Source organism: Barbus barbus (genome assembly GCF_936440315.1).
Source record: "Barbus barbus genome assembly, chromosome: 20".
Classification (NCBI taxonomy): domain Eukaryota; kingdom Metazoa; phylum Chordata; class Actinopteri; order Cypriniformes; family Cyprinidae; genus Barbus; species Barbus barbus.
The window spans coordinates 22,620,289-22,644,258 of record NC_136748.1 but is presented as its reverse complement, the minus strand read 5'-3'; the positions used below and the strand labels follow the sequence as shown (position 1 = coordinate 22,644,258).

Genomic DNA, 23,970 nt, shown 5'->3' with positions numbered 1-23,970 from the left:
CATGATGTTTCTACACATCATGCAAATTCAGCCATCTGTAGCTTTGTCTGAATGTAAACAAGCCCATCACATGGCAAGTTCTCCATCTGTAGTTTCACATAAAACAAAGGCAAAACCGCTCACAAACATTGCATCATTTTCTCTAGTTTTTCTTAAAGGGACAGTTCACCCCCCCCCCCCCCCCCCCAAAGAAGAGAAAATTCTGTCATCTACTCGCCCTCATGTCATTTTAAACCCATAAAGTGTTTTTTCTTTCACAATTACACTGTTCATATATTCACAACAAAAAGACAGGTGTAAGATAGGCCACTTTTTCCTAAGTTTATGTTTTATATGTTGTATCTTTAATATACATCGACATAAGCCTTTTTCTGTTAATGATAGGCAAGGGCAGGAAGGTAGCAGTGGCCGGCCACTTCCTGTCTCCTCTCAGGAAAGAGCAATTCCCCCAGTCCCTCCACTCTTCCTGGCTGGAATGCGTTCTGACAGGCAGGAGGGATGACCCTGAGAATCACATTATGTATATTTCTAAGCGGCCTCCTGCATTTGCATGTAGAAGACAGTTAAAATAAGGCCATAAATCAGCTGCAAACATATAAATGGATTTGTGGGAGATTGAAACCCTCGGAGAGTCTCCCGAGCAAATATTTCAGGGCCTGTCTGAGAGATATCCACTGACATTAAGCCGCGGGAGCTCTCTGACCACTCGCCGTGTATATTTCCTTCATTACATGACCAGGAAGACGGCCACGTATGGCTAGTTCGATAAATCTATCTGCATATTCCTGTGCCTGCTTTGTCATCAGGGACCAGCAGTTTAAGTGCTTTATCTTATTTTGAATGAAGAAGAATGTGTCAAAAAGTATTTATATATTTTTTTTTTACAATATCAGAATGTATTTTGCATTTTACTATCAGAATGTTAAACTGAAGAATTCATAACTATTGCAGCATTTCTTTGCCATGTCACAATTTACATTAAAAAATAGCCCAAAGAATGTTCAATATATATGTGACCCTGGACTACAAAACAAGTCATAAGTGTCAATTAGATAGATAGATAGATAGATAGATAGATAGATAGATAGATAGATAGATAGATAGATAGATAGATAGATAGATAGATAGATAGATAGATAAGTAAATATATAATTAATGCTTCAAATGCTTTAAAAGAAAAACTAGGCTACAGTACTGTATTCAAGTAATGTCATGGAAACAGCATAATTAAGTAAATGACATTTTCTCTATAATTTTTTCTCTATAATGATTAAATTTGAAGAATAAAACAATGGATAATCTCAGGATTTTGCTTTTCATTCACAAAATGCTGCACACGATGCAGAAGACCTCACATTTAGACGTGAAAAATGACCTAAATGAGCTAAATGAAAGTGAATGGCTTGTGCTTTGAAAAACATCCCTAATTCAAGCACAAAGAAATTAATTACAGTTTAACTGTGTTGCTGGTCAGCAGCCATTAAACGTGGTTTCAGTTTAAATGCTGACAATGCCATTTAATGAAGGATTAGTAACTGTCGCTCTCACACGAGAGAACAAAGCATCCCTGGAGGAAAAATTAGAAACAACTCACAGTCACAGATATGGAATACCTTTATAAGACTTGCTTCTTTGCAATGAGGACAACTCTAGCGTGACATATCTTTGGAGAGCACTATCTGTATGCTAATGAATCAAATGAACAGGCAGAGGAAGATAAAAAACCTAAAGTACTGCAGCTGAGAGAGACTTTAAAGTGTCTGTTTGCGGTGGCTGATGATTTTGTGATGAGAATAGAAGATAATGATCAACGCACAGCATCGTTCTGATACACAATACAAGCAGATACTGTACTTACTCATCCATTTGTTTATTCTGAAACTATGAGCTAAGCGATTGCTCTGGAAAAGCCGAACTGGTTAAATGGAAGGAAAAGCGCGAGCAGAGCCACCCAAATGAGTGGAAACTTAGTGAAATCATGAAGCTCAACAGTGCTTACATGAGCACTTCCAAAATTGTGCAAAACATTTAGGACATTTCAGCAGGGGTTTGGGCAATGTGTAGTTGCCTGGATAATACTCAATATCTTTATGCAACTCTACTCAACCACTTTTTTACGCATTTTGGGCATGATGAAATACAATAAAACATCTTCGGTCTTACTTTTGAGTGACTTTATTAAATTAAAAGTGCTAAATCTCAACTTGTACAGAATAAAAGAGCATTTAAACCTGGTGGCTGCACTGCAAATTACACTAGAATACAAAAAAACAGCAAGTGGAAGTTAGATGCCTGATTCATGGCTTATCCTCCGGTGCTAAAAAAAAAAAAAGACATGGAAACACATTACTTTTTAATTTCTATCAAAGCAAGAAGCAACACTTTATCATCATGTAAATACATAAATGATGCTGCTAGCCCTCTTTATTATTTATGAGACTGGACTCATAATCACATTGCATTATGGTGCTAAGAAACCCAAGAGGTCAGAAGCGGTTTACATTAATGGGCAGAGCAGTCGCAAAGGATGCTGAACATCACATATCATTTAATAAGGCTCATAAGTGTCATCTTGATTGGCGTTAATGGCATTGTTTTAGCACGGGAGCTTTTCTGTGGCCGGCATGTCAGACCGTCCTCAGCCCAAGCGCTTGACGAGCCGACATGCAAGGGTGCCGACTCATATGGCTTCATGGGTCCAATTAATATTTGAAGATATTAATGTAGATCGTAATGAGCGTATAAAAGTGGGGCATGGAGGCCTTCGGAGACCCTATACTAAGGGACAGAGCTTGTTTCAAAACAAGCAAATTACCAACATTCTTACCCGGACGTTATGCGGGATATAAACAGTCGAATGGCTTCTTTTGTGAGATTTGATTCTTTCCTGCAGCTTGGCTCGTCGCCAGCGCTTAATTTTTTCTGGTAGGGAGCCACATCCACATTTGAGCTTATTTCATCACCGAAACACGTGTGCGCGATCTCCAAGGATTCTGCTCACATAAAAAGTGATTTATTTTAACTTTCTGAGTGAAAATATGATATTTAATTACTTCTGGTGGGAAAACAGATCCATCTTCTGGTGAGTTATGGACAATCTCGCTCATGAGCGGAATGAATGTAATATCAAGTGAAAACTGTTTCATAAATCTGTGAGAAAATGCAAATGTATTTTAAAATCGGAGCCTCGCAAGGTTAAGTCAGTCATCTGGCAGCCAATAACGCTCATGTTAAACATTCAAGACCACTGTCAGATATGAAGGTCTCCAGTGTAAACCAACCGAACGTTAATGTAGACAGTCGTAATGCCTGCTATAAATTAATATTGCTTATATAGCTGATATTTCTCCTGCGTATATACAGTAAATCTGTCGAATGGTAATGTGTAGTATAAGTACCATCTAAGACATGCAAATTATGATGGTTGCAAATGCGATTTCTTCAAAGCAAAGCCTTGTTAGCAAGGAACTACCAAACATTGAGGACAATCATGATACCTCACCACTTTGTTCTTGAAAAAAAGAATGAAAAAAAAATCTTGAAATTTTGGCACTTTGAATCTCCTACTCTTTCGTGCATTTGCATAACAAAGCCCCAAAGACTAAGGTAGTGGAAGAAAGAAATATTGTAGCATCGGCCCACCCCATCCCTTGGTCTCTCTATCAATATGCCATCAGCACAAATACACACACACACACACACACACACACACATGCATTCATGTTAAAAAAAGATATATGTTCACACCCACACATGTGGATGTGCACATGCATACACAAAGCATGTTTATTCTCCCGTCTTTGCACACACACACACACAATACACATAACTCATGTTTTATGCATATTAGTGCACACGCAGACACTCAACTCAAACATAGGCTACAACAATCCTCTTCACGATAAAAGTTCCTGACAAGAAAACCCCAAAAGATCTGTAATCTCTGTAACTCACTATGAATACACAGTCAGCAAAAAAGAAAACCTTTAAAAGGAAGTTAAAAAGGAGAAAAAAAATCACCTCTCTACTTGACTACAATCCCCTCAGCCACCTACATATACCCCCTCCTCTCCTTTAGCACCCCACTCAGAAAGAAACAGGATGAAATGACATTATGCATATGAAAATGTCCAGAAAGATGTTTGATTTATGTATGCATTAGATGCAAATTCTATTACAGGACACAAGGCGCTTGTGAGATTTCTCTCTGAACACTCGGCTGCCCTGATCAAACCTGATCTCATTAATTCCGACAAGGGGAGAAAGATAGAAGGAGCGAAAGAGCGAGAATTGGAAGAAATTTACAACCCGGACACAGATTTAAAGAAAAAAGGGGGTAGTAAATTGTATTCTAGCCTCTAAGGCCACAGCAGACCGGCTCGGACCAGGCACCAGATCACCAGGGGAACAGCACGCTCGGTCCAAAATCATGTTTACACAGCACAACAGCAGCGCCACACAGGGCACGCTATGAAATAAGCGTTTACATTTACAAACAATTTGTGGTGATATTTAGTGCAAGGATTATGCATTTAACAGTCAGAGATAGGTCCAAAAGTCTGATACCACATTGAATATCTAAGATTTTATTTATTTTTTTTCCTGAAAAAACAAGCAAGTTTCAGGATTTTTAAAATTTACATAAAAATAAAATTAGATTTTTTTTTTATTTTTATTTTTTTAATTGAATTAGACAGCAAAATAGATGCCTTTTCACCTGCGTTTGAACCTCATTATAATTTGCAGTGTTTAAGCTGAACTGGTAGACAATGATGCAAAAAAAATTCAAAGTTCGATTCCCAGGAATAGCATTAACTGACTAAACTAAACTAAACTAAACTAAACTAAACTAAACTAAACTAAACTAAACTAAACTAAACTAAACTAAACTAAAATAAAATAAAATAAAATAAAATAAAATATTCAGTCATCTATATGTTAATAAATTAACTGAATAGTAAAAAAAAAAAAAACACTGTAATTTGCTATTTTTAAGTTGATATGCAAACAAAATTTTAAATAAAAAATACAAATAAAAAGGTTGTAGGTTTGAATCCCATAGATGTTATGAACTAATTCGAATAAAAAAGTTAAATGAATGAATTAATGAATGAATGAATGAACGAATGAGTGCTCTTATTATTAATAAATTCATTCACTGAATAGGGAAAGTTAAGTTAAAAATTAGACACCAAATATTTGACAGCAAATAGAAGCCATTTCACCATTTCTTCAAGGCTTCTGAACCCCACTGCAATTGGCAGTGTTAAGTTGAACTGGTAGACAATGATATAAAAATTACCAAGGTTGTGGGCTCGATTCACAGGGAAGGCACAAACAGAAAAATAAAATATAATGGAAAATAATATACAAAATAAAAGTATAATTATTAATAAAGCATCAGTAATATTACTATTAATACATTCATTCACTGAATAGTGAAAGTTAAAAAATGCATTTGTGTCCTACAGTGAAGACCGTGGCGGGTACGAGAACAGAAGAAGAATCAGGACACTGCGGACCCTCCTCTATTCTTCCTTCGCCTTCTCCCGTGGCTGCAATGATTGAGGTCAAGCTGAGGATTCTTTACTGGCCTAACTAATGTGATTGCATCAGAGCAATACCCTTAAACCATATCAGGTCCTGATCTGCATACTAATTGGCTCCACTGTCCTTGGAAGTGACCTTGAAGAGGCCTACACTGCTGGTGGAGGGTGGGGGGAGAGGGGGCGCGAGAGAAATACGCATACTGTCCATCCTGAGCATACATTTCCATGCAAAGACGCCCCTGCTCCGAGTAACCCCTGTTAGCAGCCTATCTCCTTCTCTATGCATCACTGCAAATTATAACAATGGCCAGGGCTTTATTCCGAGGGTAAGCCTGCGTGACCCTCCGTGACAGAGAGCGGGGCAGACAAAAGGGCCCTTTCCTACTGACTGCACATGGTCACTGTCATAATGCCTCACTCTCGCCTGCATGCGCCAAAGAAATGAGATATGGGGGGTGCCGGATCTGTGAATGCAATTTGAAACCATAAAATGCTAAATAAAAGCATATGTTTGTGATGCCATTTCATTCAGTCCTCTTGAAGAACGCCATGTGCATTCTCTGAAAGTGCTGAGCTATACGGTACCTTGCCTCGGACATTTCCATTGAAGCTTAGTCATCTAAATATCTGCTTAAATCTTCTTGCTGTGTTTTTTCTTAGTAACATGAGCCTAAAGGGATTACATAGTATTTTTTGGCCCAAAACCATATAGCTTCTTAACTGAAGCCATTGGCTGATCTCTCACTTGTTTTTCTGCATCATTGTAAACATTATCACATAATTTGCACATTCAGTTAAGGCCTATGTATGCCATTTTATTAAAACGACATGCATGGCAGGTCTTTACAATGAAGCTACTTTTGTACAGAATAATGTTTTGCAAATGACCTTCCATTTTAATTTAATTTTGATTTATTTAATTAGAGGTTAAGACTTTTTCCAGATGCTGAACAATTCAAGCAGGTATCCAAACTTTTTTCTGAGAATGTCAAAATTTACTCTGAATAGTTTTAATTAAAAAAATAATAGGACCCAGATCACACATTTGTTAAGAAAATATGCAGGTCAGTTTTTATTTCATTATGATTTTCTCTCATATCCCATACAGAAATTATTATTATTAAAACAACACATACAGTCATGGCCAAAAATATCGGCACCATTGGTAAATAAATATGATCAGATAAGGCTGTGAAAATGAATATGCATTGTTAATCCTTTTGATCTTTTATTCACACAAATCTAACCTTTCATTGGATAATAAGAATTTAAAATGGAGGGAAATATCATTATGAAATAAATGTTTTTCTCTTATACACATTGGCCACAATTAACGGCACCCTTTTATTCAATACTTTTTTAAACCTCCATTTGCCAGTTTAACACCTCATCAGGCCCTATAATGCCTGATGAGGTTAGAGAAAACCTGACAAGAGATCAGAGACCATTCCTTCATCCAGAATCACTCCAGACCCTTTAGATTCCCAGATCCATGTTGGTGCTTCTCTTCTGTTCACCTCACTCATTTTCTACAGGGTTCAGGTCAGAAGACTGGAATGACCATAGCAGAAGCTTGGTTTTGTGCTCAGTGACCCATTTTTGTGTTGTGTTTGAGGTTTGTGTTTGGATTATTGTATGGTTGGAAGATCCAAAAATGGCCCATTAAAAGATTTCTAACAGAGTCAGTCACTTGTTGATTTTTTATCTCTTGGTATTTGATAGAATCCATGATGCAATGTGTCTTAACAAGATGTCCAGGACCTCCAGCAGAAATATAGTCCCACAACATCAAAAATACAGCAGTATATTTCATTGTACACATGGGGTACTTTTTATCCCTGTGTTCACCAAACCCATCTTGAGTGTTTGCTGCTAAAAAGCTCATTTTTTAGTTTCATCTGACCATAGAAGCCAGTCCCATTTGAAGTTCCAGTCGTGTCTGATAACTGAATATGCTGGAGTTTGTTTTTGGATGAGCTAGGAATTTTTTTTTTAAACCCTCCCAAACAACATGTTTGGTGCTGTTTGACAATTTTTTTTAAGGTTTTCTGACCCCAAGACAAGATTCTTGGAGAATCTTTAGCCACTCAAACTCTCCTCCTCATCGTGCATTAGGATGATGTAGACTAGGGGTGCCCCCCGAATAGTCGACGCTTCGATAGGAGGAGCCTGATTCGACTCCCAATCTCACAGTCGAATATTCGCGGGGTGCTCAAATGTTTGATTTCACATAAATCTAACAGTTTTCTCCAAATAAGTTAATATAGAGCCTATTAAAATAATGCTAGAAATAAGAATCTGAAAAGAAAGAAGCTTCAAATAAATATTTTAACATGCTTGAATAAATCCAACCAACCCTATAGACTTAAGTTTCACTTTCCATAATTTTTCCGACAGAGGATTTTGGCGGCAGGGATTTAAATCTTTAACAAGACTCAAATTGACACAGGCAGAGTGAAAGATTGGATTTTTACGATCAGGTAGGGTGCAAGTGATTTCAAAACATTTCAGCCGGTTTATATATATTGTGTAGCATATATATTATTTATCTCGTATAAGATGCATTTGGTTGAGTTACGATGCAGTGCGGGCAGGACAAACAACAATGCAGAATATTAATAACTATGACTGGGACTGTCATATACATAACATGATAACATGATTTATCATGATAATGAGAACACTATTATAATAAAACGCTGTGAATTTTTAGAGTTTAGTTGCCGTGTTTCTGCACGATGTTGCATGAAGAACGCGTCCACAAGAGTTCATTCGCAGACACGTTTATGTGCCTTCTGGGCATTTTGTGCAGGTAGCTTATAAGTCATTATATTTACGTTATGTTGTATAAATAACGAATCATACTCTGTATGACATAAATGATGAGTTAAATCTCATTGATTAAAAACCTGCTATCAAGCTTCATTCATTTTCACAGCGTGCAGCTCAAAACAGAAATGCAGAACATTAACAACAACTGTCATATATATAACGTTATAATGAGAACACTATTGTAAAACATGTTGTGAATTATTAGGGTTTTGCTGACGTTTAATGTTAACTATCTTTTAATCAAAACATAATAAATTATTTACCCGTTTGTATTTGCGATGCACCCGATATACATCTTCCATGTGTGTTAACGTCAGTAATTACGACTGACTTGACTCTTGGTAATGTATTTTGCCCCGCCCCCAAAAAATATGATTCGACTATCAGTCGAATATCGACAAGATTAAAAAATTCTGATTCAACTATGAAAATCCTTAATCGAAGACACCCCTAATGTAGACACACGTCCTCTTTCAGGCAGTTTCGTAACATTTTCTGTTGATTGTAAATTCTTAATTATTGCCCTGATGGTGGAAATGGGAATTTTCACTGCACTTTTTTTAAAGCCACTTCACTAATTTGTGAAACTCAGTTATCTTTTGCTGCACATTAGAAATATATTCTTTGGTTTTTCTCATTGTGATGGATGATTAAGGGAATTTGGGCTTTGTTTTGCCTCCTATTTATATTTCTGTGAAACAGGAAGTCGTGGAGTGAAATCACCCTGGAGTGTTCAAAATTGTGAATATGAATGGGAATACACTTAAGAGATATTTTACTCATAAGAATTTCTAACATTTATTTCATAATGATATTTCATTTTAAATTCTTATTACCCAATGAAAGGTTAGATGTGTTCATTTTTAAAATAAAAGATCAAAAGGATTAACAATGCAGATTCATTTTCACAGGGTGCCGATATTTTTGGTCATGACTGTAGTGCTGCTTTCGTCAACGAAAATTGTGACTAAATATCGTCGTCAACGAACCTTTATCACGTGACGAAAACGAGATGAGACGTAAATGCTGGTCATGTGACGATGACGACAATTAAATATATAATGCAATATTGTTGACGAATAAAAACGAGACTTTATGTTTTGCAAAATAAAAACTATGCTAAAATGTCTCTTCATTTTCGTTGACTAAAACGAGACGAAACTAAATGTTGTAATGTTATTTTGTCTCGTTTAGTCGCGTTATTATTATTATTTTGCAGTATTTCTGTATCCTGTGTCTCTTCTGGAGCTGCATCAGGTTGCACTGCGCAGACGCAGGCGACGTCACTTCCTCAAGCCCCACTCGCGGCATTATTTAGAAGAGGACAACAAATATGTTAACATGTTTGGTTGGTAAAATAAATGTTGTAAATTCAAATCAGAGCGTCTTCCGTGTCTGGAATGGATGTATTCTTGAGTCTATAAGGTAACAATAATATAATAAGATAACCTTGCTTGAAAAGGGTTTGGCTAAAAGAAAATTTTGGTTTTGTCTATACTACTCGCGCAGTGGTGGGCCGTACATAACACAAGTAAACACAACATGCAGTTGTTGAATGAAGTTTTTTATTATGAAGGGAAAACAAAATCCAAACCCACATGGCCCTGTGTGAAAAAGTGCTTGCCCCCAAAACCTAATAACTGGTTGGGCCACCCTTAGCAGCAACAACTGCAATCAAGCGTTTGTGATAACTTGTGATAACACAATTTGGTAATTCTGTATGTTGTCTGAGCATTGGCATCCTCTGAGGTCCTCTGAGGGGTTGGCATTATCTTTTCTCAGGTGTTCAGTCATCTCAGATCATTTAAGGGTTGGATCCAGACTGAAGCTTCTGTAATTCCTAGTTACCATGTGATGTTAATCCCGTGACAGAAACAGAGAAACAAATAAGAGACATAATTAGCATAGCTGCTGTTCCATCTAAGCAAAAATGATTTGTTCAACCCAAGCTAAAGAATAATAATAATGTACATTTGATCAGATATAACTGCAGTACAAGATTATAAGATGCATTATGTGAATGCTTGGCTAAAGAGATGTGTCTTTAATCTAGATTTAAACAGAGAAAGTGTATCTGAACACCGAACGTTATCAGGAAGGCTATTCCAGAGTTTGGGAGCCAAATGTGAAAAAGCTCTACCTCCTTTAGTGAACTTTGCTATCCTAGGTACTACCAAAAATGCAGAGTTTTGCGACCTTAGGGAGCAGGTTGGATTGTAGCGTGGAAGAAGACAAGTTAAACCATTTAGGGCCTTATAGGCAAGAAATAATATTTTGTAAATGATACGGAACTTAATAGGTAGCCAGTGCAGAGACTGTAAAATTGGGGTAATATGATCATATTTTCTTGACCTGGTAAGAACTCTAGCCGCTGCATTGTGGACTATCTGTAGCTTGTTTATTGAAGATGCAGGACAACCACCTAGCAGTGCATTACAATAGTCCAGTCTAGAGGTCATGAATGCATGAACTAGCTTTTCTGCATCAGAAACAGGTAGCATGTTTCGAAGCTTGGCAATGATTCTAAGATGGAATAATGCTGTTTTTGTAACATGGGAAATATGATTTTCAAAGGACAAGTTGCTGTCTAATTTAACACCCAGATTTTTTACTTTAGAGGACGTAACAATATATCCATCTAGTTGCAAATTGTAATCCAAGAGATTCTGTGTACTCTTTTTTTGGTCCAATAAGTAATATCTCTGTTTTATCTGAATTTAATAGGAGGAAATTATTGGTCATCCAACTTTTACATTTTTTACACAATCTATTAGCTTACTTTAGAAGTTTAATCTGGTCTTGTTGAGATATATAGTTGAGTATCATCAGCATAACAATGAAAACTAATCCTGTATTTTCTAATAATATTACCAAGGGGCAACATGTATATTGAAAATAGCAGAGAACCTAGGACAGATCCTTGTGGTACTCCATACTTTACTGGTGTATGTGTATGACATACATGTGCAAAAATGTGTTATACATACATAAACATACATATTTGTCTGGGCTAGATATATATGTTAACATGAAATTGTTCCAATTTCCAAAATATGTTTTTACTTTGTGACAATATATATTATATATGGAAATATATGTACATATATTACATTTGCGTGTGGGGTAGTTTTAACATTTATATTGTTATAACTTGTTTGCACAAACTTGTCTAATTGGCCTTGATTGAAGCTACAGCAGCCAGGATAGTTGTTCTGTCTCTGCCTCTTACTGCCACACAAGAGAAGCTGGCCTGTGGATCACAAAGAACAAACTCTCAACATATTTATCACAACTCTGTGATGTTGAGAGCCAGGCCTCAGTGAATCAGCTACATTTCAAGTTGGATGTGTTGGGACATTTCCTCACGTTGAGAACGGTTATCATGAAGCAGATGCATTTGCTCTGGCACTGATTATTCCACAAGAGAACAGCCAAGCAATCTGCTAGACTAACATATGCTGAATACAAAGAGTGCTTTGGAGAGGCAGGTAGAAACTAGAAAAAAAGAAGTGCAACAGATACCGTCCTATGTTATGAGTCTGACTGCTCCATCACGACTGTTACTGCTTTTTTTCTTAGGTGTGTAAAGAAATTCAAGAGGAGGAAATAAAAGTTATGTTCAGTGTATTTGGGTCTGTCAAGCTATGAAAAATACAGAGGTTTACAGAGATACTGCCAATCTATTCTAAGAGTCTGTTTTAAGGAAATGAACGCCCTCAGAGTAACTGAGATACTGTGACAACGTGCAACCATATATTTCTCTAGTGTTGTGACACTTTTAAACACAGCCATTAGTTTTTATTCCACACAATTTGATTTTCACACGGTTCCATTTCCGTTTCAGACTGCGCTTCCCGCCAGCAAGTTGGGAGTTTTGCCATAGACATGGACAACCTCTTAAGTCTTATTTTATCTGTGGAATTGACTGCTGCTGCCCCTAAATCCCAAAAGATGACATAAATTACCAAATCAGACCTCTTACATAGTAAGCAGTAATGACAAGTGCTGATTTGGCCACTGGGATCATCAGAAAGGAAATAGACATTCAGGGTGAAGACTAAGGGGGCCTCCACATCCAATGCTGGACCACCATGCTCCTAACCAAATTGTCATCTTCAAAAGTTATATAGAATAGATCCAATATATTCCATAATATTATATCTATATGTAAAATACACACAACTACCTATTGTTTTTTAAAGAATTCTCTTCTGCTCACCAAACCTGAATTTATTTTATCCAAAATACAGCAATATTACAGTGCTAATACTGTGAAATATGTTTTTACTATTTAAAATAACTACTTTCTATTTGAATATATTTTAAAATGTAATGTATTCATGTGATCAAAGCTACATTTTCATGTGACTGGAGTAATGATGCTAAAAATTCAGCTTTAAATAGTAAATAGTTTTTGCTGTACTTTGGAGCTTGGTGAGCAGAAGAGACTTCTTTAAAAAAAAAAAAAAAATCTTACTGTTCAAAAACTTTTGACTGGTGTACATTACATATGCAAGAACATTATACAAATATTACAAAATAATCGATTAATTAAATCATTTCTTTATTTTTACTCATTTGAACTTAAATAATTAAACTTAATATTAATGTACTGACTTGATGTAAAAATGATGTATGTGCAGATATAAAAAAAAAACGAATTAAAATAATAAATCATGAATAGGTTAGTCTTGACTGCAGGGCTCGCAAAATTTCTAAATCCCTGGTAGCCCTTCGGACAGGTACTCTTCAGATTTAACTAGCCCAAATAAAAAAAAACACCATAAATGTCAATCAAAAACATTTTCAATACACAAATATCAACGAATATCAAGGAAAGAGTTTTATTTTACTATTTACAAGATATTTGCAGAATTCTTAAAAATCTATTTAAGGCAATTTGAAAAATTATTTCTTATACCATTTAACATTTAAAACTGTCTAAGGCCTTAAAAACTCTTCAGTTTAGTTGTATCAAATTTAAGCACCCATGGGAGCAGTGTTCCCTCTAATTTTTTTTCTTGCTGAGCAAAACTTTTCTCTATTGAGCGGACATTTCGGGCACCTGAGCAAAAGCATTCTTTATACCAGACCTGTACAGCGCGCACAAAAAATCGTGTAACTTTTAGCTTTAATGTGCTATTTATATTTGATTTGACCCTTGATGTAACTAAATGATGTACACTTTAGGTTACCTGAGAAAACATTTTTACTGAACAATACACTGCAGTTCAAAAGTTTGGATCAATAAAGTTTTTTAAAGAAGTTTCTTTGGCTCATCAAGGCTGTATCTATTTGATAAAAAATACTGAATATTATTTTACAAAATAATATTGTGAAATATTATTGCAATTTAAAATAAACTTTCTATTTTAATATACTTTAAAATGTAATTAATTCCTGTGAAGCAAAGCAGTATTTTCAGAGTCACATGATCCTTTAGAAGTCATTCTAATACGCTGATTTTTAATCAATGTTGGAAACAGTTGTACTGCTTTTTTATTTTTTATTATTTTTTTATATACTGTATTTTTTGGGACCTGTGATATTTAAAAAAAAATAAAGTTAAAAAGAACAGTGTTTAGTCAAAATAGAGATTTTGTTACAATATAAACGATTCAAAAGTTTGGGGTCAGAATTGTTTTCTTTCTTTTTTAAAGATACTTTAAAAAAGTTTAAAGAAAGTTAAATCAACTTTATTCAGCAAGGATGTGTTAAATGGATAAAATTGATAGTAAAGACTTCTATTGTTAGAAAATATTTATATTTTGAACAAATGCTGCTCTTTTTAACTTTGTATTAATCAAAGAATCAAAGAAAAAAGTATCACATGTCCCAAAAAACAATATTAAGCAGCACAACAGTTTCAACACTGATAATAAATCAGCATATTAGAAAGATTTCTGAAGGATCATGGGACACTGAAGACTGGAGAAACGATGCTGAAAATTCAGCTTTGATCACAGGAATGAATAATGTTTTATAGTATAGGTATTAAAATAGTAAACCAATATTAGAAATTGCAATAATATTTCGCTATATAACAGTTTTTTCTGTATTTTTTAAATGAATACAGCCTTGATGAGCAAGAGACTCAAAAACAAGGTCAATTATTTATCAGGTTTATAATATAGCCCTAACATAATATATAATTATAGCAGAGAGGAAAAACTGTCCTCAGGACTTCAAGTGATGACACTTTTTATTTACATCTGTATATAGACTATTGCAGTTTTGTTGTATTGTATTGTATATATATATATATATATATGTATATATATATATATATATAGAAAAAAATGTATTAAATTAGGACCATATGTTATTGTTTTATCTTACCTAAATGTCAAAAATTTGTACAATAATAGCTACATCCTGAATATATCTTTATAGAAAAAATCTTAACTGAACATGTTTTTGCATTATCATGGGTTTTACTACAAATACCATGGTGAACTATATAGTGTAAAACCATTGTTAATCTGTGGTTACCATGGTTTAACTATAGTAACCTTGTTAATTTCCGTTGTGTTGTTGTTTGCCTTAACTCCCTCTAAACCTGTTATAAAACGATGTGAATATTTGTCTGCTAAATTCCTACTCTTTACAATAGTAATCATGCCCTTTTGGTAATTTTGCAGTAATTAATTGACTGCTATTGCTAACATTTACTAGCAGTCTAATGTTTAACTAAGTAAACAAATAAACTGCAATATTCTATATACAGATGTAAATAAAAAGTGTCATCACTTGAAGTCCTGAACAGGACAGTTTTTCCTCTCTGCTCCACCTGGTCGCTTGCACTCCATTCTGGAGCGTGCGCGAGGCGAAGTGCGATGCCAGTCAAGACTAACCTATTCATGATTTATTATTTTAATTATTTTTTTTAATTAATATTATTGAATGGCGAATTCGGAAATAATCAATTTAGTACATTCGGCAGGCAACAAAAACAACAACAACAAATTCTCCCGGTGCTCCCGATGGCCAGTCCGCCCCTGGTGGTGCCAGTGAAAAAAAAAAAAAAAAAAAAGACAATAGACAGTGAATCAAATAAATGCTAAATGACCCCTTGAAATAATCAACTCTGCATGTTCTATATCTAAGGCCCGATCACTTCTTTACAGTTTACAAAGGGCACACACATGCACAAATATCTATAAATAAACCATGAAAATCCAGAGAATATATGGTTCAAGGGAATCATACCGCAAAGTGATTATTAGCTATTTATATCATGGCCTCTTTTATTGTTTATCCTATGAGGCAGTGCCAGATACTTGGAAGTATTTAGATGCATTTATATGCAAATGGCCAGAAGAATCATGCCAATTATTTAAATCTTATTTGTGTAGTAAGCATTTAAGTATTAAATAGCATATAATTGTACATGCCAGCGTAAGAAGAGCATGACTGTCATAACTAAGAGGACCCTGTTTCTCGCTCTCCCTCTCATTTATTACATGACTTCATTTTTATGTACCATTAAAAGCTCACCACATCAGACAAGTCACTCAAACCAGGCCTCACGGGACACAACAGCACCGTCAGTGGATCATTAGACAGCGCCAAACTCACAATACCTTAGTATCAGCTCACCACTAAAAAAGGAAAACAGTCCTCTGCTCTTGTTTTGCTTCATGCGTTTCCCTCCAAAAATTTTAATACAAAAGAAAAGCGCGAAAGCTCGGAGGGATGAGGTGAATCTACTTGAAGATATTTAAAACAGAGAAATGCTTTGTTAAAAATACAAGTCCTTCGGGTTGTCTGTGTGCTCTCTGGTTTAAGAAACTCCTTTTTTTAAGAGGAAGAAAAATGCAGTACCGCAGGGTTTTTAGGTCCTGACATATCTGTCACCTGCAAAATAGAAGGTAAAAGTGCATAAAACTTCTTGCCTCTCACTTTATCCTCTCCAGAACTGTCGCACCTTTTGCTTTTCTTTCTTACAACTTATTTTGGGCTGAAAACTGTGTTTCTTTGCTGCAAAGAAGGTTTGCACTACAGCTGCCAAAAATGACCTAAAACAAAACAAACAAATTAGAAAATCATTGCCTGAAATGAAACACATAATGAAGTCATCATCTCACAATATTTGGTTTGTTTTGTCATTCTATGAAAAAGAATAGTTCGCCCAAAATGAAAATTCTGTCATCATTTACTCATGCTCATGTTGTTCCAAACTCAAATGACTTTCTTTCTTCCACAAAATGCGTAAGGATACAACTTTTTTTCCATTCAATTACAATGGAGGATTTTTTATTTAAAAAAGAAAAATTGAAATGGAACCAAAAGCATCATTAAAGTGCAACCGAAGTAGTATTTCAAAACTTTGAAGGCATGTTCATGAGAGAAATTGTGATGTCCGATTAATGAGTTGAATCTTTTCAGTGAATCTCTTGACCTGGTTCACAATACCAGTCTAAATGATTCATTTACAAATTTAACATGTTGTCCCAATAATCTGGTCACATCAGATCAATGAATAACAATATTAATTTTAGTCTATTTCTCACAGTCATTTGGACCATATTTATGATATGGTGCTTTTGAAGCTTGAACGCATCTGTCTCTATTCATTGTAATTGCAATAGAAAATGTCAACCAACAAAGTTATTTTATATATATTATACAAAGTTAAATATATTTATTATGATATTTTATACAGGTGTGGACCAACATAAGTTTTGGGTGAATTATTCCAGTTTATGTGTATAACTGTGTATCCAAATCCATACGTTGCCAGGTTAAACTGGCAAAACAACTTACAAACTTACAATATTTAAAAACTATTAATTAGAGAAAACACAGTGTGTTCTTTCTGGCTACAACTCACATTCACATATTACAAGACCAGAGACAGATGTTGAGGCCTCTGCCGACACATTACACGTTCAAAAAGCAAACAATGGCGAGGCATTCTTTTAGAGACTCTGTCAGAGATGGAGCTCCTGAATATTATTGAATATGGCCATTTGCCACTCTGACACCAACCGCTTTGTACAGGTGAGAGTGAAGTGGGGTCTCTCAGTTATCCTTTTGTACGGAGCAGCAGGAGAAAACTGTTAAATTGTACCAGACCTCTTCATATGTATATATAAAAATGCCCTGAACAAGATGCTTATCTTAATAGATGAAGTAGGAGCAAAAGAGCTATAATTTTAATCAAATCTCTGGCTTATTCGTACGAGGCTGTCGAGCGCTATTGAGGTTTAAATGCATGTTGTTGGGACTTTGCTGAATGGACTCAGTAGGGGGTGTCTCTCTCAGTAATTATACCTCACTTACAGGTATTTCTGTTGCTGTGCTCTTTATCTTCTCTTGTAAAGAGGAAATCAATTTGTACAGATGTATATGAGAGAGGTGATTGCCTTAAAGGGGGAGAAAAAGAAAGACTGGCTTGGCACAAAAACGGGGGGAAAAAAAGTATTGTCATAAAATGGACAAGTCGTTTGGAAAATTGAGAAGAGTTGCTTTTGAATGTGTTTGTTTGGGTCTTTTGTTAGCTCGTATTTAGCGTCTGCCATAGGTGCACTGAGCTGCCTGCAAATTTGCTCTGCGGCACAAGTGGCGCAGATTCAGAAGAACGAAAAAAGAGGTGGAAGAATGAAACAACTTAAGAAGGCAACTTCAAAAATCACTGGAACCTGTAAAATTGGCCAAAACGATCCACCCATGCTTTTTTTAAAATCACATTTAGGGGTGGTTCTTGTAGAAACGGATAGTTTTCTGTCTGCCTATTTACCACTTCACTAACTAACCACAGGACATGTTGGTCAAACTATAAACATTTCATTTTCATGAGTAGGTTTGTTGAATACACATTAAGATCGGTCCAAGAACATTGCATTATATGCAACATTACATTATGTGCAATTAGCTTTAATTGCGTATTTGTAATTACGTAATTGTAAAATTTGTTTAGAAATTTTTTTTTTTTAACAAAATTACACTTTATTTTAATCCATTTCTTTCAATGAAAAAAAAAAAACATTTCAAAGTTGTAAATAAAACAGTTGTAGAAAATACTACTCCAGTCTTTCTATTTTAACATTTCACATTAATTCAATGTTACTTTCTTTAAGTAATTGTGAAAATTACTAGCATTTCTGTGTGAAAATTCTTTCTACACCACATTTTTTTCAGTGTACTTTTTCATGCTTTTTAATGAGCAAAGATAACAGATTGTATTATATGAGCGATCAGCTACATTCAGGACAGATTTATATAAGCAGCCAGGCTAAATTATCACAATTAAGGTCATCATCATCCTACTCGAGAGTGGTCAAATGGAATAATGTCAAGACATTAGGTCCCACGGTTTCCAGCGTGGTCACACAACCGCTGAATGGAGCCATTAGCGTCCAGCGTGAGCACTCCAAAGCACTCGTGGCACTTATTAATCAGGACTGAGATTACATAGCTTAGCATATTTTTCATGTATTGCTAGCCAAGCTCGTGGGCGTCAGAACGACAAAAAAGTTCTTTCTCAGGCATTAGCAAAACACACAACGATTGTCGGGCACAATTATTTCTATTTAGAGGATTCTGGGATGCAGGCCTGCCAAAGAGGCTTAGATAGCCCGCCGGCCGTGGCTGTAGTGGATAGGACGGCATTATGGTCCAGCCACAGTGCATGGATGCTCAGTGGTCTGTGGGAGTTAAAAGACACATGGTCCATAAACTGAAGAGGCGATCAAAGTAACCAGGATGGACAGCGGCCTGATGCTACAAGTATGCACAAGAGACCGTATAGCTGAGGACAAATTCATTGCATTGATGAACATATTGTGCAGTTAGACTTATTGCATTGTGGAAATGAGCTAAAAAAAAAAAATGCTGAAGATTGGCATGTTTTCGCTAACCCATCATTCTGCAAAGTTAACAAGCTCAAGGTTTCATATTTCTAATCTTATCTGTTTTTTTATCTCATCTTATTATTTTCATTCTTTGCACATGAAGTACTCTTGACCCAATTACTAGTTCTTTGGGCTGCGCACTTCTTTGTAATCCAAGTTATTATCTAGTCTGAAATTTTTGATTTTCTTTGTTTTGATACCTTTCCTCGGCTCCCATGAGATTGTGTTGAAGGAAGGGGAGGTTCTAACACCATATTTTTCTTTTGGATTCTCAGTAAATGCTTTTTCTCTAGAGGGAGGGAAAGAGAAACTGCTCAAAGTCTGGAAACGGCAGTGCCTTGATCAAATCAGCTGAGCTGAAAAGGATTCAACCGCAGAAATAACAAAGACGGAGGTGATTAGCAACACATTCTTACCAGCATGGTGCTCTTAGTTCACGGAACACAGCATTATTTCTATCTTATATTGAATCTGGGGCAAAGAAACTGACTGCAGCGGGGGTCCAAAAGTCTGAGACCACTAGTGAAAATGACTTATTGTTTTTTAAATTCAATAATATATATATTTTTTATTATTAAAGGTAAACCATTTTCATATTTCCCATTTTAATTTAGCTTAAAGGGATATCTAACTAAAAAATGAAAAAATGTAATTAATTAATCACTCTCATTACTCACTTGTTCCAGACACATAAAAACCTTTGTTCATCTTTGGAACACAAATTAAGATATTTTTTATGAAATCTGAGAGCTTTCTGACACTGCATAGACAGTTCAAGGTCCAGAAAAGTAGTAAGAAAACAATTTTTTTTTATTTTTGGCCCACATCTGGGTTCTACATCAGAACGCTGGCTTCTGCATCAGCAGCACTACACGCATGCATTGTGGTACTCTTGTGAACGCGCGTTGAAGACCGACATAGTAGAGAAGAAAATGTTGAATAAAGTCATTATTTATGTTTTCTTTGAGCACAAAAAGTATTCTCATAGCTTCATAATATTACAGTTGAACCACTGATCTCACATGGACTATTTTAATTATGTCCTTACTACCTTCCTGGGCCTTGAACGTGTCAGTTGCATTGCTGTCTATGGAAGGTCAGAAAATTATATTTAATCAAAAATATCTTAATTTGTGTTCCAAAATGAAAAAAGGTCTTATGGGTTTGAAATGACATGAGGATGAGTAAGTAATGACAGAACTTTCATTTTTTGGTGAACTATCCCTTAAACTTGATGTACTAAAATAACTAAAACTGAAATAAAAATTAACTATATATATATATATATATATATATATATATATATATATATATATATATTTGAAAAAATGCTAGAAATTACAAAAAACACAACAAAATTACTAAAACGAACACTAAAATTAAAACAGGACAATATAAAAACAAAAACTGATTCAAAATATTAATAAAAACTATAATATCTATAGTATCTCAATAACACTAAAATAAAACTGACAACCGCCTATTTAATTTACATTTATTAATTTAGCTGACGCTTTTATCCAAAGCGACTTACAATTGCTATATATGTCAGAGGTTGCACGCCTCTGGAGCAACTAGGGGTTAAGTGTCTTGCTCAGGGACACATTGGTGTCTCACAGTGGATTCGAACCCAGGTCTCTCACACCAAAGGCATGTGTCTTATCCACTGCGCCATCACCACCCCTAATACCAAATGTAACTCTCAAATTATCTCATTCGCACAACAGCTTAGTGATCGAGTCTCTAAACGAATAGGGCAGCTATTCACAGAGAACGTGTTTTTGCATTTAAAAACGCCAAAACGAAGGTCTAAAGATGCGATTAAAAAAAACACAGCGTTTTAAGAAGGCTCATGTGTGAAACGTTGCTTGAACATATCTAACACGTATACGTAGAAAAACAATAGAAAAGCAGCACATGACAAACACGTGTTCTGTGATTACCTGACTTTCTCTCGCAAGCCAAAAATATCACCTGTAACTTTGACTGTAACTAAAATATGTATCAAAGATGGCGACGTCACAGTTGAAACAACAAGAGTCCAAAGGAGGCGCGAGTTCATCAAGTAATGACAACAACTTAAATACCTGAGTGGATATTGGAACATTGGCACGCAGTCCACAAAACTGGCAGGAGCAGCTCCCAATGTATCTAAAACATACTCCTATCTACGCCTGTGAGTTACCGGAACCCCATATTAAAACACAAAAAGCACACGAAACATGTACGCAACGCATTGTACGACTGTCTAGTAGCCTACAGTTCTGTTCACACTGTTCTCTTAAAATGCCATTAGGAGAGCTGAAAATTTACAGCTGTGAGTTTAGTTATTAAATACGGCAATCTCGTAAATAAACTAAGTTTTTTTAGTTTTGTGTGTGTGTGTGTGTGTGTTAATGCAAGCTTGTGTAAAATCTTACGATCATGTTCTTCAGATGATCCAAAGAGCACCTTGAGACTCACTGGAAGCAAGAACATATGACTGTGTGAGTAAAATGATGAATGTCACAAATGTTACTGGATGGTGACCAACAAATTTCTTAATCTATATCAAAATATTTTGTTGCGTAAGGTTTTGAATTTGAAATCCCAGATGTTTAATGTGTTCTCAGACTTTTGGACCACACTTGTGCTTAGAAATACAGTAGTTGAGATACAATTGAGACATTTGTATGCAACCTTAAGATCCGAGGCCATCGTGATTGTTTCGGTGTCCTTGGTTAATGACACCAAACAACAGGACATATGTGTACGGATCCAGAGCCAGAATAACTAATATTTTCTCATCATAGAGCAAAGCAATCACTCTCTACAGCAGAGCCCAAGGCGGCCATGCCGAGGTCCTAATGAGATGTTTAGAGACACGGCTGGCTAATGGAACATTCTGGAGTTTGCCTCCTTAACTCCAGAGCCCTCTACCTGAGGAGAAAAAGGACATACTGTTTACCAAGGGAAGAGCTGAATTTCAGATAATCTGTGTCATTCATATTATGCTTCCTGACACAAATGATCAGATAATTCACATCTGAAGTGAATTAACATCTGTTGTTTGAATGGGGCTAATGTCTAGCAATTCATCAATTTCACTGGCTAATATTGCTGACCAGAGATTCCTGTAACTTGCCCAGACTTAGGCACAGAGATGGCAATGCTTGGATCTTTGCTGTGTCCTTGAATTAACAGTGCTGTCAAAATTAGAGATGGAAATAATAAGTGTTTATGGAGCATTAAAGGCATAGTTCACGCAAAAATGAACATTCAGTCATTTGTTCCAAACATGCATGATTTACTTTCTTCTGTGGAACACAAAAGATGATACATTGAAAAATGTCTGTCCATACAATGAAAGCGACTGGAGTCCAATGTCATTTGGACTATTGACTTTCAAAATATTTTGTGTTCCACTAAAGAAAGAACGTCATACAGGTTCAGAATAACATGCGAGTAAGTAAATTAATAATGGATGGACAAGCAAAGATGCTTCTTTGAAAATAAAGAAACTGTTTGCTTTAAACACTGTCTAAACTAAAACATGCTCCAAAGAAAAAGGGGGGAAATCCTTCTATGCGTATATCGATTTGTGGTTGCAACAGAATGCATAAACCAAGATTGCACAAAGAAAATAAAAATAAATCAATAGCTGAATATCAAAACAGTAATGATCAAGGCTGTAAATTATACACTCCTTAACACAATAGTGTAACCATAGCCAATTCTATAACATTTTCATGGATGTCTAAGCCTATACATCCTCTTCAGACTTGCATGAGTGACCCAGGGGAAGTCTGATCAACCGTTGCCTAGTCTATAAATAATTAAAAAAAAGCAATTGTATGCAATCATACAATGTACAGTGCCCTTGCACAATATGTGGACACTTTAGTCACACTGTATGAATATCACAGCATTTGGTAAGAAAGGAAGCTAGCTTTGCCTTTCTTTACTTTTCAGGTGACAAAGTGACTTTATAGTAGATGTATGAAGTCAGTTCCTCTCAAATTCACACAGGTATCCTTTTGGAATAACCACAGGTGAAATGTGTCATATCATCATGTTCAGCTATGGACATGTTCCTGTAAGTCTGACTTATATTTATGATACTGTACTTTATGATATTAGCTTGGCATTAAGACAGTAAACTATTTAACGCTATTGCATGAGTGTTTCTAATACAATGACTGAGGAAATTATGGAAAATTTGACATTTTGCTCTTCTGACCAATGTATACAAATCTCTTGATTTAAAAAAAATATATATATTAATTTACTATTATTATTAATTAGTTTATTTAGCTACTGGAGCAAACTGGAATGCAAAAATTGTATTTTTGTAGTTTCCATTCACTACTATAGATGTTTACCCAACTATGGTGACTTCCACTTCTAAGAACCCTGGACAAGTGTCCATTTTGAGCAGTACATCGCCATTTGGGATGATCTATGCATTGAGACGTGTCTTAAAGGCATTGTACACCCTAAAATTTCATTTGTTTAAATTTATTTTTTTTGCTGTGGAACAAATAATATTTTGAAGAATAATTCAACTGATTTTGTCCAGACAATGAAAGGCAATGGGGTCCAAAGCAACATTGGATCCGTTTGACCTTAAGTATACATAAAAAAACACTGAGACATTAAAAGAAAAAAAAAAATATATATATATATATCTCCATTTGTGTTCCACAGGAGAAAGACAATGACAATTGTCATTTTTGTGTGAACTCCCTTCATGT

General features: G+C 35.5%; 1 protein-coding gene across 4 annotated transcripts in view; it reads right to left on the bottom strand.

Annotated features, from left to right (window-relative positions):
- Positions 1-9,926: 9,926 nt before the first annotated feature.
- LOC306886077 (serine/threonine-protein kinase VRK1-like) overlaps positions 9,927-23,970 on the bottom strand; it is a 104,797-nt gene continuing 90,753 nt past the window's right edge. The window contains exons 17-18 of one of the 4 annotated variants that reach the window (XR_013785590.1): positions 11,547-11,631; positions 9,927-10,221 (exon numbers count right to left, since the gene is read on the bottom strand). The gene's annotated coding sequence lies outside the window, so the exon portion shown is untranslated. Of the gene's footprint in view, positions 11,632-23,970 lie in introns of all 4 variants that reach the window. The other 3 variants (XR_013785591.1, XR_013785592.1, XR_013785593.1) reach the window with 3 other exon arrangements.